This window comes from Papaver somniferum, chromosome 9 (genome assembly GCF_003573695.1).
Source record: "Papaver somniferum cultivar HN1 chromosome 9, ASM357369v1, whole genome shotgun sequence".
Taxonomy (NCBI): domain Eukaryota; kingdom Viridiplantae; phylum Streptophyta; class Magnoliopsida; order Ranunculales; family Papaveraceae; genus Papaver; species Papaver somniferum.
In genome coordinates, this window is record NC_039366.1 from 199,439,130 (window position 1) to 199,454,797 (window position 15,668).

The window sequence follows — 15,668 nt, forward strand, 5'->3', positions numbered from 1 at the left end:
GCCCGGCCTATTTATTAAATGGGACGGTATAGGGCGGGCCAGAACATCTCTTATCCATAAAATTAAAAGGGCCGGGCGGACAGGGTTATTTATCTACAGTTAGTATTCATGGCCTACCCAAGCCTGTTTTGTAATTTGGGCTCGGGCGGGTAGGGCCGGGAGGGCCTTGAATATTACAAACAAATATATATTATACATATATATTGTTAAAAATAAAAAGAAAGTAGTAATAATACACAAGTTTTACTTAAAATTAATAATCAAATACGAGAATTGAGATGGGAATAAGATAAACCAAACTTCCTATAATTGTTCCTGAATTGAATCATCAGAAAAGGAATCTGCCTTAGATTTTTCTCAATATTTTTTCTATATGGGTAACAAAATTAGACTCCTATGGAATAAAAGTTAAGAAGTACATATGAAAACTATGAGGGTTGATTGTATTAAGTATATGTACCAAGTATATTCTAGGATAAAACAAATGAGAACAGTCACTTAAGCTAGGTAAATGGATAACACTGGCGGGCTAACATGGCAGGTAGCATTGACGGGATAATAGGAAGGGCATTGGGCCGGGAAAGAAAATTTGAATTGTGGCATGTGCCCGCCCTCTTATTTAAATGGGCTAGGTCGGGCCAGCCCGTAAAGGACCAAGATCACCCATGGGTTGTCATGGGATAGGACGGACGGTACTGGGCCTCGGGCTGCCGGGCAAAATTTACACCCCTACCTCCAAGTATGTATTCACCTTCCCCTTATATCAATCCACCAACTTAACTCTTTGTAAGTGGCAATACGCCCAAAATCTTGTACAGAAGGTAAGTGCACTCTTTGTATTCGTTTTATACTCCAAATTCAGCTCATTCCACGTGCATTTAGCCACCTCATGTTTCCTTGGCCGATCAAACAATTAAATCATGGTACAAATCTTTCTTTTCGTTAGTAGTATGTGAATATTATATATGCACATAAGTTACGCACCCAAGCTAAGTAATTAACTGTATTCCCATTTTTTTATCCGATTCCTTAATTGATATTAGAAATTTATGTGTTTGCTCCAAAAATATAATATCTGTGTACTTTTCGATTGTCCGCCACCAACATTTTCCAATATGCAATATGCACCGATCCCTTTCGTATATCATAAAGTCCTCTCCTAATCTCCAAGTCCGTTAAACCCAACCAAGATCAATAGGTTCATTCATTCCGAAGCCCATATTTTCTATAAGGAAATCCAGTTTTAGCCCCTTTATTTTCTAAAGTTGATTTTATTTGTGTATTTACAAAGACACAATAAATATCAAAATTAATACAAACACGTGTTTTAACAGTATAGAAAATCGAGATCAAAATAGCCACATAAATGTGTTTATCAAATATTTCCAAACTTATTATTTGCTAGTCCCGAGAAAATCTAAAATAGAAAAAAAAAACCTAACTCACTGTCGCAGGCATCACGATTACATTTAGCCTATGCAATAAGCCTTTAAACCCCTAGGTGGCCCTAGTGGTTGAGTAATAGTCTCGGGTGGTTTACCAGAGGTGTACCCACAAAACCTTTACTCCAAACCCTAGCTACCTGTGATGAATTCAGGAACGACAGTAAAGAGTCTCCTTGGTTGACATACTTTCATTGACAACAAGAGGAAGTACCCGGATGCGGATCATATTCATTTATGAGTGACAGAGCTCTACTTAGATAGTCACACTATGGACATCAATAATCGAAATCACACAAATCACATGAATATATTATAGAGATATGTAGTTTAAAACGATGTTGACTAAGGTGAACGGTGTTTCCCATATCTGTCTGAAGACCACCGCCAAGATCAACCTATGAATCCTAATGGATTGAGATACTGGTCTGGACTAATATCAACACAACTTGGCATATACAAGGGAACCAGCGGTCGATAATCTTAAATCTAGATCAACTCAGCTGGTCTATACAAGGGTACCAGCGGCCGATTTTATTGCACAATAATAAACTTTTTTTTTATTTTTTTTTTTATTTTTATATTTTGTAACTGCATGATTTGATCTTTTGGATCCAAGCGCATTCTTCTTGTCATCAGATTACATGATAGTTCCCATGGATCCTGCGTTCCACGCTTGTTTAGGCGACGGAGACAGGGAAAACACACATATTGCTATCCAAGTGTTAATTTTTTTTTTATTATTCTTTTTAACTATTATTCTGTTTGGTCTGATTGGTCTGGTCTATTTATTACTTAGCAACTCAATCACTTTATTCCATCCGTCAGTGGTAACAATTTGATGTGTGGGCCTCACCAAATCACTTAGAGAAACATATAAATTTGCAAAGAAATAAAAACAAAACATAATGTGATGAACATAGTGTGATGATTCCATTATAACACATGAACTCTGTCTTTTTATGAATAGACTCTGTTATTGGTTTCCTCAACTCCTACAACCAAGATGTTTCCATCCACTTACACCTTGTTTGTTTGCAGCTGAGTCATCTGAGTCATCTGGATCTGAGTCGTCTGGATCTGAGTCAAATCACCTGACTCATCTGGATCTGACTCACTAAGGTATGAGTCAGTAAATATGTTTGTTTTGTGAGTCAGACCTGACTCAACTGACTGGATTTTTTTGGACATAAATTGCCCTTATGCACATTTCAAACCATAATATCTATCACTAATGAAACATCACAAATTGTTCCATTCCATTCTAAACAACTTCTTTCTTTTGATGGAATTAAACATTACAAAACAATAAAATCTAAAGATTTCATTCCTACAAACATAAAAGAAGCAACAAATCTAAAGGAGACTAGCTATCTCATCACGTAAGATTTCTCAACGTTCTTTTAAAAGCTTGTGTACAAAGGCAACACGAAGCTCATTGCTTTTCAAACTGACAAACAATTTCTGCCAACCAGGCATCTCTGAAGCTTTTAAACTTATTCTCAAATACTCATCCATTGTGATACAATCAGTCTCAAGTAAATTATCCAAAGCTTTCATGAATTCGGCCGCGTTATCCTTTTCTAGAGCAAGTTTCTTATGTTGAAGATGAGTCTCCATCGATGTTACAATAGAACAAACTTTCTCAGTTAATAGATCACTTGATGCTTCCTCCATTTCCTTCTTCCTTTTCCTGCCACTCCCCTTTGTATTGAGACTAGAATCAACCTCGTTGTCATCCTCATGATTTTGTTCTTTTCCATGAGTTGTACGAGATTCAGATCCATTAGTTGTAGAAGTTCCAGCTGAACAAGGTGGTTCCGTTCTTCCAGGCGTATCCCTATTAACTCCAGTAGAGAACTTCCCATCGAATAAATTCTGCAACTTCTCTGCATCTTCCAGTCCCTTGTTCTTGAATTGACTGGCGTTTTTGATTGTCTGCATCAATTAGAAAGTAAAATCAATAAATATGTTCAGCTGATTGATGTAACATCAGAAAAAAAACACCGAATCTGACTGTATCTAGAGCTGTATTACAACCTAGAAAAATAAGATTACAAAAAATTCAAAACTGAAAAGTTCAAGGATAGGTGATGCCAAAGATAAAATAGATGTTGTTGCTTCTTTAAGTTAAAACAAATTGAGAGCAACTAAAAAAACTATGGCTGTGTGCAGTGAGACACTAAAAAAAAATAGAGAAGTGGCATGCACTGGAAACTAGACACCTTTGTTGTCACTCAAACCTCATGGATTAGAACATCAACAAAGAAAGCCAAAACAATCTCTTACCTTGTCTAATTCAATCCACTGCTCTTCGCTCCAATCAAAAGTGTTCGTCTCCGCGTTGTACCCATGCCCGGTTCTTGCTAAGAGACGGGACCAAGTGACATATTGGGTGCGCAAGTAATCCCAGTGGTTTCTCAATTTCTTTTGGGTGATAGTGCAGTCATACTTCTCAGAAAAGTATTTGCACAAATTTCCCCACGAAGTTTGCTTCAAAGAAGTTCCAGAAAACACATGCTCAGTAGCTTGTGCCAAACATTGGTCAATAAATAATCCTCTAAATGCTGGGATGCTCCTAAAAGTTATCTTATTTGCTTTTTCATCTTCTTTTTTCTCCATAGAGAACTAGCATAAAGTAAAACAATACAAGACGTGGGTAATTTGAAACATAAGAGAGTGTGCTAACTACTGAGAAAGTAAACAGAGTATCTTTCTTTTTTTTGCAATCAGCATTGTTGTCCTCATTATGGATGGAAAGATTAACTTGACTTCAAAAAATCTACATTGTTATTTTATATGTAACGGGAGAAAGGCCGAGAAAAAAATACCTGCTTTAGGATCCAGTGATGGAAACAAATGTCTGCCTACTGAGATAATGTATAAGGTTATATGCGAACTAGCCCTACAATGCAACCAAACATTTGTATAAGCAAATGTTTTCCAAAAAGAGAAGAGTACAATAAGAGAAAACACATAGCAGGTAAAAGGCTTAGATGGCGCTAGCACATCATCATTTTTTCAAACTAATGTCGAGGTCTCTGCATCAAAAGCCGCGTTGCACATTAGATGGTGCTATCACATACGTTCATAAATACTCTAGTACACAGTACATAAACCTCTTTAAACCAACACAAACCAATTAAAACAGTTAAAGCAACACAGGTCTGATTTCACAAATTGCAAATCTGATTGGACAAATGAGAAAAGCATAGTAAGGTCAACCACCCGTCAATAGGGCACCTTTAGCATAAGAAATATTCAGTTCAAACTCTGGAAAGGAAAGTACTGCCTTATCACTTATATACCTAATGCTACAGAGACCAATATTCAAAATCTTTCATAAACCTCTTTAAACCAACACAAACCAATTAAAACAGTTCCATTTTCATTATTTTCAATAAAATGCATTCATAACAAACTTAGCTAAGTTATCCTAATAGGATGAACAAAAGCCAAAGGTTAGGCAACACACATGGGGATCAAAACCAATTCACTTCCGACATTTAACTGTGATACTATCATCATTGGCTGTAACCATTACCTTAGTCTCATTCACAAGGCCCATGTGAAAATAAATATATATTTATAGAAAATGTAAAGTAGCCGAATCTTCTGAACTGCGAGTCTACAGCCATTACAAAAGACAGTTAGCCTAATACTGGAATTCTTACAGACAATTTATCTCAAGGTCTCATTTCTTCCGTAGTGATATGAAGGACTAACAAAAAAAATTATAAGTATTACCACACATATCAACCCGTTGTCAATACTAACTAATAACTGTGGACTATAAATATTACTAGCATTTCCATCAAGCCATGCTTGTAAAACAGAAACATCTCCCGGCCAGATACTGCTTCATGGACTAATTAAGTGGAAAATAAGATATTTAAAAAGAAATAAGAATTTTTATATACAATGATCAAATAAAACTATGGAAGATTATAAAAAACCAAAGAAATCACTCATTTATTAGTCATTTGTAGACCCGTGTCTAAATGATCAAATTAAATCTAAATCCAACCATAAATCGTTCATTCCATTACTGAAATGTGAAAACAATGCAATAAGATCTTTTACCCTTTTTTTTTCTTTTTTCAGTCATGTATTTTATCGAACACTTGGTGCGACGTTTTGTTTAGAGGTTTATATCCCCTGATTCATTTGAGCTCCTTCAAACTACGTAATTACAGAAACCATAAGAAACCCAGAAAAGATCTATCACTTCAGAGAGAAATCAGTAAACAAGAACCCAAGATTCAGTAGAAACGCCAGAAAAATTAATTGATAGAACCCAAGATCTATCACCAGAAGAACCTACAATTAACATACTCAATCCCTAATTCAATATAGCAGAACAAACCCTAATAAAAAAAATTAAAATGAAAACGAAGAACCCTAATCTGAGATAGCAGAAAAAGAAAAACAAAATTATTAGCAATTACAATAACAATGATGATGAAGAATTATACCTGATGATTTGGTAGCACTAACCAGGATATTATACCTGAAGATGATGATGATTCAAAAGGAAGCTTTTAGATGATATGAAACAGATCAAAAGATGAGATGAGGTGATGAAGGAGAATATCAGTTGAAGACGAAGGAGATATCAGATGAGGGCGATGATGGAGATCGGGTTTGGTTGCTTATCTCCCATCTCTCCTCTTGACGGAACAAACGAAGAAAATGAGAAAAGAAGAAATGTAATTTTTTGATATAATATCGAGGGCATTTTTGTCAATTTCTATGACTCAGGGGTAATAGGCACCGACTCAGGAGCATTTCCATGCCTGACTCTACAGGGACCGAGTCAGGGGTTAGGCACGACTCATATGCCGAGTCAGATGTTATAAAAAATGCAAACCAAACAGTCTAAGTGCTGACTCGGTGCGAGTCAGGGGTTGACTCAGATCCAGACACCGAGTCAGCTGCAAACAAATAAGGTCTTAGACTGGTTAGTGTCATCCTAAATTGGCACAAATTTCTAGGCTATGGAGTTTATATTTTTAAATTTTTTTTTTTAAATTTTTTATTAAATAAAAACTAACTAAATTTTTTTCACTCACGCCCAAACTTAAATCTAACATTGTCCTCAATGTTTCAAATTAAAGTGTAGTACCAAAAATTTAAGTAACAACAGGTAGAGAAGTCAGAAAGATAATACCCGGATGAAGTGTAACAATCCTTCCATGGGGAGAAACAAAGAAAGAAAATAATAATAAAAAAAAACTAATGTACAACAGGGTCCTCCATAGGGACCTTAAAATCACCATGTATGGGTTGCCTCCCAATAAGCGCTAAGTTTAGTGTCTTCAGCGATATGTCGATAGATTAGTCACCACATAAAATCGTGTAGCAATAGTCTGAACCTATGTGGGTTATCAAAACCAAATAAAGCTACCAAAAATAAAAGGAATTCCAAGAAAATGAACAAATAAAGCACACCCTTATCTAGTTTCCTTTTTAAGACAACTAAATCTAGCTGTGGTTCGGGTTCAGTCTCTAGGAAAGGGTCTAGATAAAATATTTTCATGTGCTGGATTTCTTCATAAGGATCCCGGGGATCAGGTTGTAGAGTCTGAAAAAACTCAAATAAAAACTTAGAAGCACATAATAACCTGAAAAATTGTGGATCCTCAAAGTCAATTAGATTTGACTTACATAGTTGACCATAATGGTGGTCATTCTTAAGTAAATGTGTCGATGATTCTAACTTTCTAAAATAATTAGGTATAGTTCTACAAATTATATAATAACATATTTCAAATTGAGATACTCCCAAATTTGGTAAATTAAATCTTGGTGGGACAACAAAGTCAATTGTGGTATCTTGGACCAGATTAACCGCATCAACTAGAGAATGGGTTACTATCAACTGAGTTTCTTTTTGGACATAACTAGGTTCAGGAAAACGTGTATGAAGATAGTCTTTTAATATGGTAGAGGCGCATACATTAAGTCCCAAATTAGGGACCTTTGTAAGAGTTAAAGGTAAACCACGAGGAGAATGATATTCACCCCCAAACTTAGAATTGTCAATATCCTTGGATAAACTAGTCACAATTTCCCTAATTTCTAAATTATTAGATTTAGGAAAATGGTATTTTATTTCTTATAGGTTGTAATCATGTGGTTCTACATTTATATAATCCTTAGGATGACTATTGTTTCCAAATCACACGACTCTAAAACACTAGTCTCAGGATAAACTCTTTCCTCTAAGCCATCATTGGCTTCATAATCACAATGATATACTACACCATCTAAACCAATGGTATCCCTAGTCAAATCCCCATCCTTTTGAATATGTGAATAATTATCAACATTATTAGGATTTGAACTAGAAAAAAATCATAAGTCTCAATTGATGTAACAATTTCCTCGTCACTATGACTATATATTTCAAATTCTTCATCGTCACTATCCTCATCATCATAACAATACGAAGATGGTTGAAATGGTTGAACCTTTTCTAAACATGCAGTGTTTTCAGATTTACCCTCATCCTCTAAATTAGGTGAATAATTATATGTATTATCATGGGTAAGATTGGAAACACTATTTTGGAATTCAAGTTCATTATGAGCAATAGCCTTAGGTACATTTTGTTCCTCATAATTATTAAGAGTCCCACACAGTTTAGACATTCTTATTTCATATTCACATACAATTTTGTTCAACTTCTTAAGTGACTCCTTGTAAAGAAAGACTTGAAAATTCATACTGTTTGAGTGCATCTTCTATGGAAAGTTCTATATTCATCAGAAATTGGTTGCAACTATTTGATTAAATCCTTTAAATATGGATAACTCTCATTTTTTTCAGTATAATATTGTTCATTCACTCGTTCGTATGATTAATGGACGTGCAATAGTAATTAAGATCAACATGGTAAGAACCATAACCTTCAGAAGGTAGGTGGTGGTCCCAAGTACTATCCACACTATGATCATAGTACGGATCGATATTGTTCATTTAAATACTCAGCTGGATAATAATTATATTAGTCATTATAATACCAACTGGATTTTTTTTTGTTGTGCACGTGCAAATACAGGGTCGACTAAATTGGTAGGCTCAGGTTACCTTAAGAAGAATATACCTACAGTCAAAGACTTGTCAACATTACGAGGCCAAGGCTTGTGGTGTTTCGGATGACAACTCCCAGAAGGTTCACCGTACTAAACCACGAGTTTTCCTAAAATTCGGTGTCTGACGATGCAATTGGTGTATGCACGTGTTTTTATTTTAAATAAATAAATAAAACATTTACAAAAAAAAAATCCTAAATTAACTATGTACAAATAAAAAAAAATCTAGCAAATATCAATATTTACAAAAAAAGATAAAAAAATGTAATATCTTTACTTACCTTTTTGGTTGTCCAGTTTTATTCTCCAATAAATGTCAAATTAAACCTGCACACAAAAGCTTAAAAAAATACCCAACATAAAATCTAAGAAAATAAAATAAATTCTAAACTACCAAAATATTTACAAAAAAAAAATCTAAAACCTAACCTAAAGGCAAGTCCGCATCGGCGGCGCCAAAAACTGGTGTAGTTTTTACAAGTGGTAAGAAAAGATTCGTTGCTCGGGCTATTTTCTAAAGATTTGGTTTTTAGATCAATTAAGAAAAATACTAAAGAAAAAATTGCTAAGATGATTAATGGGAGAAAAACCTAGGGTTTTGGATTCAACCAAATCAATTGTGTAAAATAATCATTCCTCTATAAATAATATTCGTGATATAACTCGAGACAGTTTCGAACCCAATCTCATGTATCAGGAAATATTACAGTTCAAATAAATAACAACTTATGTTGTCAACCAAAATGGTATAAACTTCTTCGCTTATAAAAAAATCGTTATATAAACTACCCAAAACGATTATTATGAAGCTAAATATGGAGAGAGATTAACTAAAACATTTAAGCTACAAAAAAAAATATTTATTCAAAGAGTACTAGAATTTCTTACACAATTTATTGGATTCCTCTTTAACACCAATAGAGACAACTATATTTCCATTACAAAAATAAAAGCAAAAAAAATAATCTAAAACTACCATGGTGTCGGCCCTCTCCGGCTCTTTCGGTTTCACATCTTATATAGGCTGTAAGGAAAACTGACTTCTCCTTTTAACTTTTTCCTCCACATCACTCATCAATAGAAATATGCCATGTGTTTGATGTCATCTTCTTAATCTTACCATGTGATTTATGTTATTTAGGATATTGATGTCTATGTTTAGGATATTGATGTCTATAGTGAGACTATCTGACTAGAGATTTGTAACTTATATATGAATTTTAATATACTGAGTACTTCCTCATGTAGTCAATGAGAGTATGCCAACTATGGAGATTTTTTAGTGTCGTTCCAAAATTCTGCATAGGAAGAAAGATTTTAGAGTATAGGTTTTGTGGGTACACCTCTTTTAAACCCTCCCGAGACTATAACTCGGCCACTAGGGTCACCTAGGGGTTTAAAGGCTTGTTGCACACGCTAAGTGCAATCGCTATGCCTGCGACAGTGAGTTAGGATTTTATTTTCTAGATTAGATTTGCTTGAGGACTAGAAAATAATAAGTTCGGGGGTATTCGATAGACGCACTTATGTGTCTAACATCTCTCAATTGTATATATTGTAAGTGCTCTATCTTATTTGGTTATTTTATGTTTTTATAGATATTTATAGAGAAATAAGCTCTTGCGGCGAAATTGGCTCGAAAAGTGGTGTTTTACACCCCATGATAAAGTATTAAAGGTACCCCTGAAATGTGTTAAAGGCCCCACAGAGAGGAACGCCAGAAAAGTGTTAAAGACACCCCAGAAAAATTACTAAAGGCACCTTAGGGCAGTTGCTAAATGGAACCCCATTTCTGTTAGGGGTACACCCATCTTCTTCAGAAATTTTAAAATTAAAATTTGCGGGAAATTCAATTCTTTTTCCTGCTTAACTTCTGGAAAAATTGTTGAGAAGATTTTGTTGCAGATTTTCGAGGGATTTTACAACTATCATGTGCTCACTATGTACACATGTCTTTCACATGTTTTGAAGAAACAAAAACTCGATTATTTTTGGTTTTGGGAAGGATATATTCGACGCAGTCGTTATCAGGATTTTGTGAAGGAATACACGAGTTTGAGTCAATTCAAATCGTGTTAGCAACGTGACTGGACTATTTACTCCACCAGAAGACGCGTGCAGAGGTGAACTACACCTGTGGTTGGCTGGAAAATAGATTAAGAAGGAAAATATTCCCAAGAAATAAAAGAAGATTATTCGAGAATTATTACAGAGATTCTAGGTCCCTGTTGAGTATAAAAGGAATGCTAGGGTTCTAGGGAAGGGTTTTCGAGTGTTGGAGGGGTTAGCAAAGACGAGAGAAGGGAGAAATCATGAGTTGCAGTAAAGAACACTTTTTGCTACTGTAAGGAAGAAAGAAGAACAAAGACCCGTCTAAGACAGTAGCTGGAAAATGTCGAATATTTTCGATAGTTTTTAACACCTTTCTAGCGACTGCGGAATAGTGTCTACAACACTTTTTTTTATATCGTTCATTGAAATAGTGACTCTGCGACGATTTTCAAGCGTCACAAAATCATGTTTTTCACCATTTTCTCTTCGTTTTATCTTTGTAAACAATTTTTGAGCTTAAATAAATATTTTGAGAGCATGTTTACTATGATGAGCTAATTCGCTCGTAATCAAGGCAATAGAGGAAGCTATTTACGCAACATAAATGGGAAACTATTTTATTTCTCTTATTTTATTATATAATTCACTTAATCGCTGTTTTTGCAGAGTTTTAAATTGTTTGAATGATTTTCTTAATTATTTGTCATTCAGCTTGATAACTTATGCTTGGAATATCTTGATAATCTATGTTTAAGGTTTACAATTAATGTTTGAGAATCTGCATGATTGATAGTGAATTAAAAGAGGACTTAACAATTGAATAGAATTTGGAAATATTTATCATCCAATCTTGCGTAATAGTGGAATCTAGTGTCTTGGTTACCTTCTAATTTTACTGTTATCACATTCAGTTGATTTTTATTAGTTTTAGAATTTCAATTTAAAAATCAAATCTTCACAAGTTCGAGAATCAAATCACTTTATTTACCACTATCTAAAATTACATCAAGATCCTAGTAGTTTTGATATTTCCATTAAGATTGGTAACTTTACACTTGAAAAAGTAATGTTATACTTAGTAGCATCCGCTAACATTATGCCTGCATCTATCCATGCATGTCTGAATTTAGGCCCTATTAAGAATACATGTATTGTTTTGCAATTAGCCGATCGTTCTAATGTTTACCCTAAGGTTATTATTGAGGATGTTTTTGTGCAGGTTAATCAACTTGTATTTCTAGCTGATTTTTGTGTGCCCGAGATGAACGATGGCGTGACAATACAAACTTCTTCCTTTTGAGTATTTTATTGGTATTAAAACAGAAAAGAAAAGAAAGGGGAGGGAAGGGGGATACCTTTTCTTCTCATCTTCTTCCTCTTTTTTTATTTTTCGATCTGTATTCTTTTTGTTTTTATGACAACTAAGAATTTGAGGAACTAGACAGAAATTTTGCTTGAATGAACCTTGTGTACGTGCGAACTTCGTTGAGTCAACTAATGTTGTTGATGTTGGCTGTTTTATAAAATAAAGTGGAGAAATTTCATTCGTGTTCTTCAATTCGGAAAATGTTTGAAGTAGTTATTCTCTTTATCCAACTGAACAAGTGATTCATGTCAACTGATGAGTTTGAGATATTGCGCTTAACGAGTTAGTTGAACAAGTATTTTTTATGGTTTCGTCATTGAGTTGAAATTGTTTTGTGCACAGTAAAACTAGGGTTCTACATTTAAATTTGGGGATTTTTCCGAACACTGTTTGCAATATCAAATATTAGTCAAATACCACCCATGTACTATAAATTCTTAAAAAAAACAACACCAAAAATTTCTTACAAATTAGAAAGTTCAAGAATGATCCAACTAATACCTATTATCCTAAGCAATTATGAATCAATCATAACCTTTTTTAATCAAGAATTAATTCAAGGTTTCAGACATTATAAATTCTAAGATGAGCAGAATCACAAATGAACAATAATGAAACTCAAGCAACACATATTTTACTAAAACCGATTTAACAACTCGTTCGATTCAATAATTTGCTCTCCAATTTCATTCAATTCAGCAACAAAACTCGTTAATTCACCAAAGCAAAAAGAATCGAAAGTATTTCCTTTGTTGATTATTAGTGACCTATGTTGAAGAAGAGAGTTTTTAGCTGAGGAATTTGAAGAACTCAATAAGATGTATATCTGAACAAGAACTCAACAAGAAATTCACCAAATTAAAAGGAAGAGATGCAAAACTAAAACAAGATGTAGATTTTATTTTTCATATTTGATAATACACAACATCATACGAAGCTAAAATCGTTATTGTTAATAAACTGATTAATAAAATTAAGATAAAATTTTCCATTGCTGCGAGATTTGGATCTGCTACTACTGAATTTCAAGATGATAATGAGTTTGAATGTTTTAGGTCTTTTGGTGGTGGTGGTAATAGTGGATAGAATATGACGACGATTATATTGGAGGTGGTTGCGGAGGCGATAATTATGAGCGGAAGCGATTTGTTGGTGGTTTATATTTCTTTTTCCTTCTACGACCGAATTATAACCTAGCTGATACCCTGATCAGATTCATAGACAAATATTATTGAGTAAGATTTCAGTAATGCGTGACATAGGTACATATAGATAACTAAACATGACTTAGTCAATATAGTTGACTATACTCTAATAGTTTAGTCAAAACGCTAATCCCACTACACAACTTATTTCCATTTTTCAACAAGACCGCGTCACTTCTTCCTTAGTACCACCGACTTATTTCTAAATGACTTCTCTCTCTTTAATATCCAATATCTCCTCGACTCCGTCAGCGTAACCTCTCCAAAAGTCGACCACCCCCACGCTTTCCTCTTAAACTCGAAGACTTTTATCATTTTTTACCGCGTATCCCTCTCCATCTCGGGGTTTTATCCATTAAAACCATTTCAAACCACCTCTAGGTTCACAATCCACCGTCACCAATGCCAAAACTCGGGTCAACCCTACTTAAATTGTACTAACCTTGACTAATTCTCATTTTTCAACTACACCAAACGACACCGACATGCCCTTGCCTAACCGGTCTGTAACGAAACAACGACAACCTTTATTCTATCATGGTTGTTTAAAACTCACGATTCACGGATAACGCTAAGGTTTGCCTTCATATCTTGTATTGGTATATTCACGGATCGCACGGCCTTTGTGTTGGCGACGCATCATTCAAATTTCTGCCCTATCAACTTTCGATGGTAGGATAGTGGCCTACTATGGTGGTGACTGGTGAAGGAGAATCAGGGTTCGATTCCGGAGAGGGAGCCTGAGAAACGTCTACCACATCCAAGGAAGGCAGCAGGCGCGCAAATTACCCAATCCTAATACGGGGAGGTAGTGACAATAAATAACAATACCGGGATCTTCGAGTCTGGTAATTGGAATGAGTACAATCTAAATCCATTAACGAGGATCCATTGGAGGGAAGGTCTGGTGCCAGCAGCCGCGGTAATTCCATCTCCAATAGCGTATATTTAAATTGTTTCAGTTAAAAAGATTGTAGTTGGACTTTGGGTTGGGTCGTCCGGTCCGCCCTTTGGGTGTGCACCGGTCGTCTCGTCCCTTCTACCAGCGATGTGTTCCTAGCATTAATTGGCCGGGTCGTGCCTCCGGTATTGTTACTTTGAAGAAATTAGAGTGCTCAAAGCAAGCCTAAGCTCTGGATACATTAGCATGGGATAACATCACAGGATTTCGGTCCTATTATGCTGGCCTTCAGGATTGGAGTAATAATTAACGGGGACAGTCTGGGGCATTCGTATTTCATAGTCAGAGGTGAAATTATTGGATTTATGAAATACGAACAACTGTGAAAGCATTTTCCGAGGATGTTTTCATTAATCAAGAACGAAAGTTTGGGGCTCGAAGACGATCAGATACCGTCTCAGTCTCAACCATAAACGATGTCGATCAGGGGTCCGCGGATGTTGCTTTTAGGACTCCGCCGACACCTTATGAGAAATTAAATTTTTTGGGTTCCGAGGGCAGTATGGTCGCAAGGCTGAAACTTAAAGGAATTGACGGAAGGGCTCCTACCGATTGAATGGTACGGTGAAGTGTTCGGATCGAGGCGACGCGGCGGCCGCCGGTGACGTCGCGAGAGTCCACTGAACCTTATCATTTAGATAAAATAAAAGTCGTAACAAGGTTTCCGTAGGTGAACCTGCGGAAGGATCATTGTCGAAACCTGCCCAGCAAAACGACCCACGAACACGTGAATTCAAGTTCAGTGGTGATGCAAGTGGGGGGAGATCTCTCTCCCCCTTGCTCTACCGCTCGTTCGGGGAACCGGTTAACACCGCCTTTTCGTGCCGAAAAACGAGACCAAGGCGCGACAAGCGCCAAGGAAAAACAAATGGATACTAGCCTGCCTCTTCTCCTTCTCCTGCCTCGATGGGATAAATGCAGCGGTAGGTGTTGCGAAATCCAATCTTCGAACGACTCTCGGCAACGGATATCTCGACTCTCGCATCGATGAAGAACGTAGCGAAATACGATACTTGGTGTGAATTGCAGAATCCCGTGAACCATCGAGTTTTTGAGCGCAAGTTGCACCCCAAGACTTTGGGACGAGGGAACACTTGCCTGGGCGTCGCGCACCGAGTCTCCCCCTCCAACTCATGTCTTTGGCGCCTTCTGGAGACATTGGTATTGGGCATGAATGAGGAGGATATTGACCCCCCGTGCCTTGAAATTGCGGTCGGTCTAAATAAAGGCCTTGGGAGGCCAGCATCACGATTCGTGGTGGTCGACACTCGTTGTCTCTCTTCATTCCTGAATCCGTGTTTGTTGTGCCTACCGTGAAGGATCATAAGGAACCCATTGGGAAGTAAGTACGGCACCCACTCTGCGACCCCAGGTCAAGCGGGACCACCCGCTAAATTTAATCATATCAATAAGCGGAGGAGAAGAAACTTACAAGGATTCCCCTAGTAACGGCGAACGAACCGGGAACAACCCAGCTTGGGAATCAGACGGCTTTGATGTCCGAATTGTAGTCTGTAGAAGGGTCCTCAGCGACGGACCGGGCCC

At 36.3% G+C, this 15,668-nt stretch overlaps 1 long non-coding RNA gene and 2 other non-coding genes across 3 annotated transcripts in view; 2 read left to right on the forward strand and 1 right to left on the reverse strand.

The window, feature by feature from the left end:
• Positions 1-3,959: 3,959 nt before the first annotated feature.
• Positions 3,960-6,265, reverse strand: LOC113309438. The gene is made up of 3 exons (XR_003340601.1): positions 5,918-6,265; positions 4,274-4,347; positions 3,960-4,070 (listed from the first exon to the last, which is right to left on the reverse strand). It is a non-coding gene; the product is annotated as an uncharacterized LOC113309438 (long non-coding RNA).
• Positions 6,266-15,075: 8,810 nt separating this feature from the next.
• LOC113314675 lies at positions 15,076-15,231 on the forward strand. The gene has a single exon (XR_003342553.1). It is a non-coding gene; the product is annotated as a 5.8S ribosomal RNA (ribosomal RNA).
• A 255-nt stretch (positions 15,232-15,486) lies between these two features.
• The window catches only part of LOC113314691, a 3,342-nt gene continuing 3,160 nt past the window's right edge, over positions 15,487-15,668 (forward strand). The window contains exon 1 of the ribosomal RNA XR_003342573.1: positions 15,487-15,668. This exon is cut by the window's right edge and continues 3,160 nt beyond it. This is a non-coding gene — a ribosomal RNA (28S ribosomal RNA).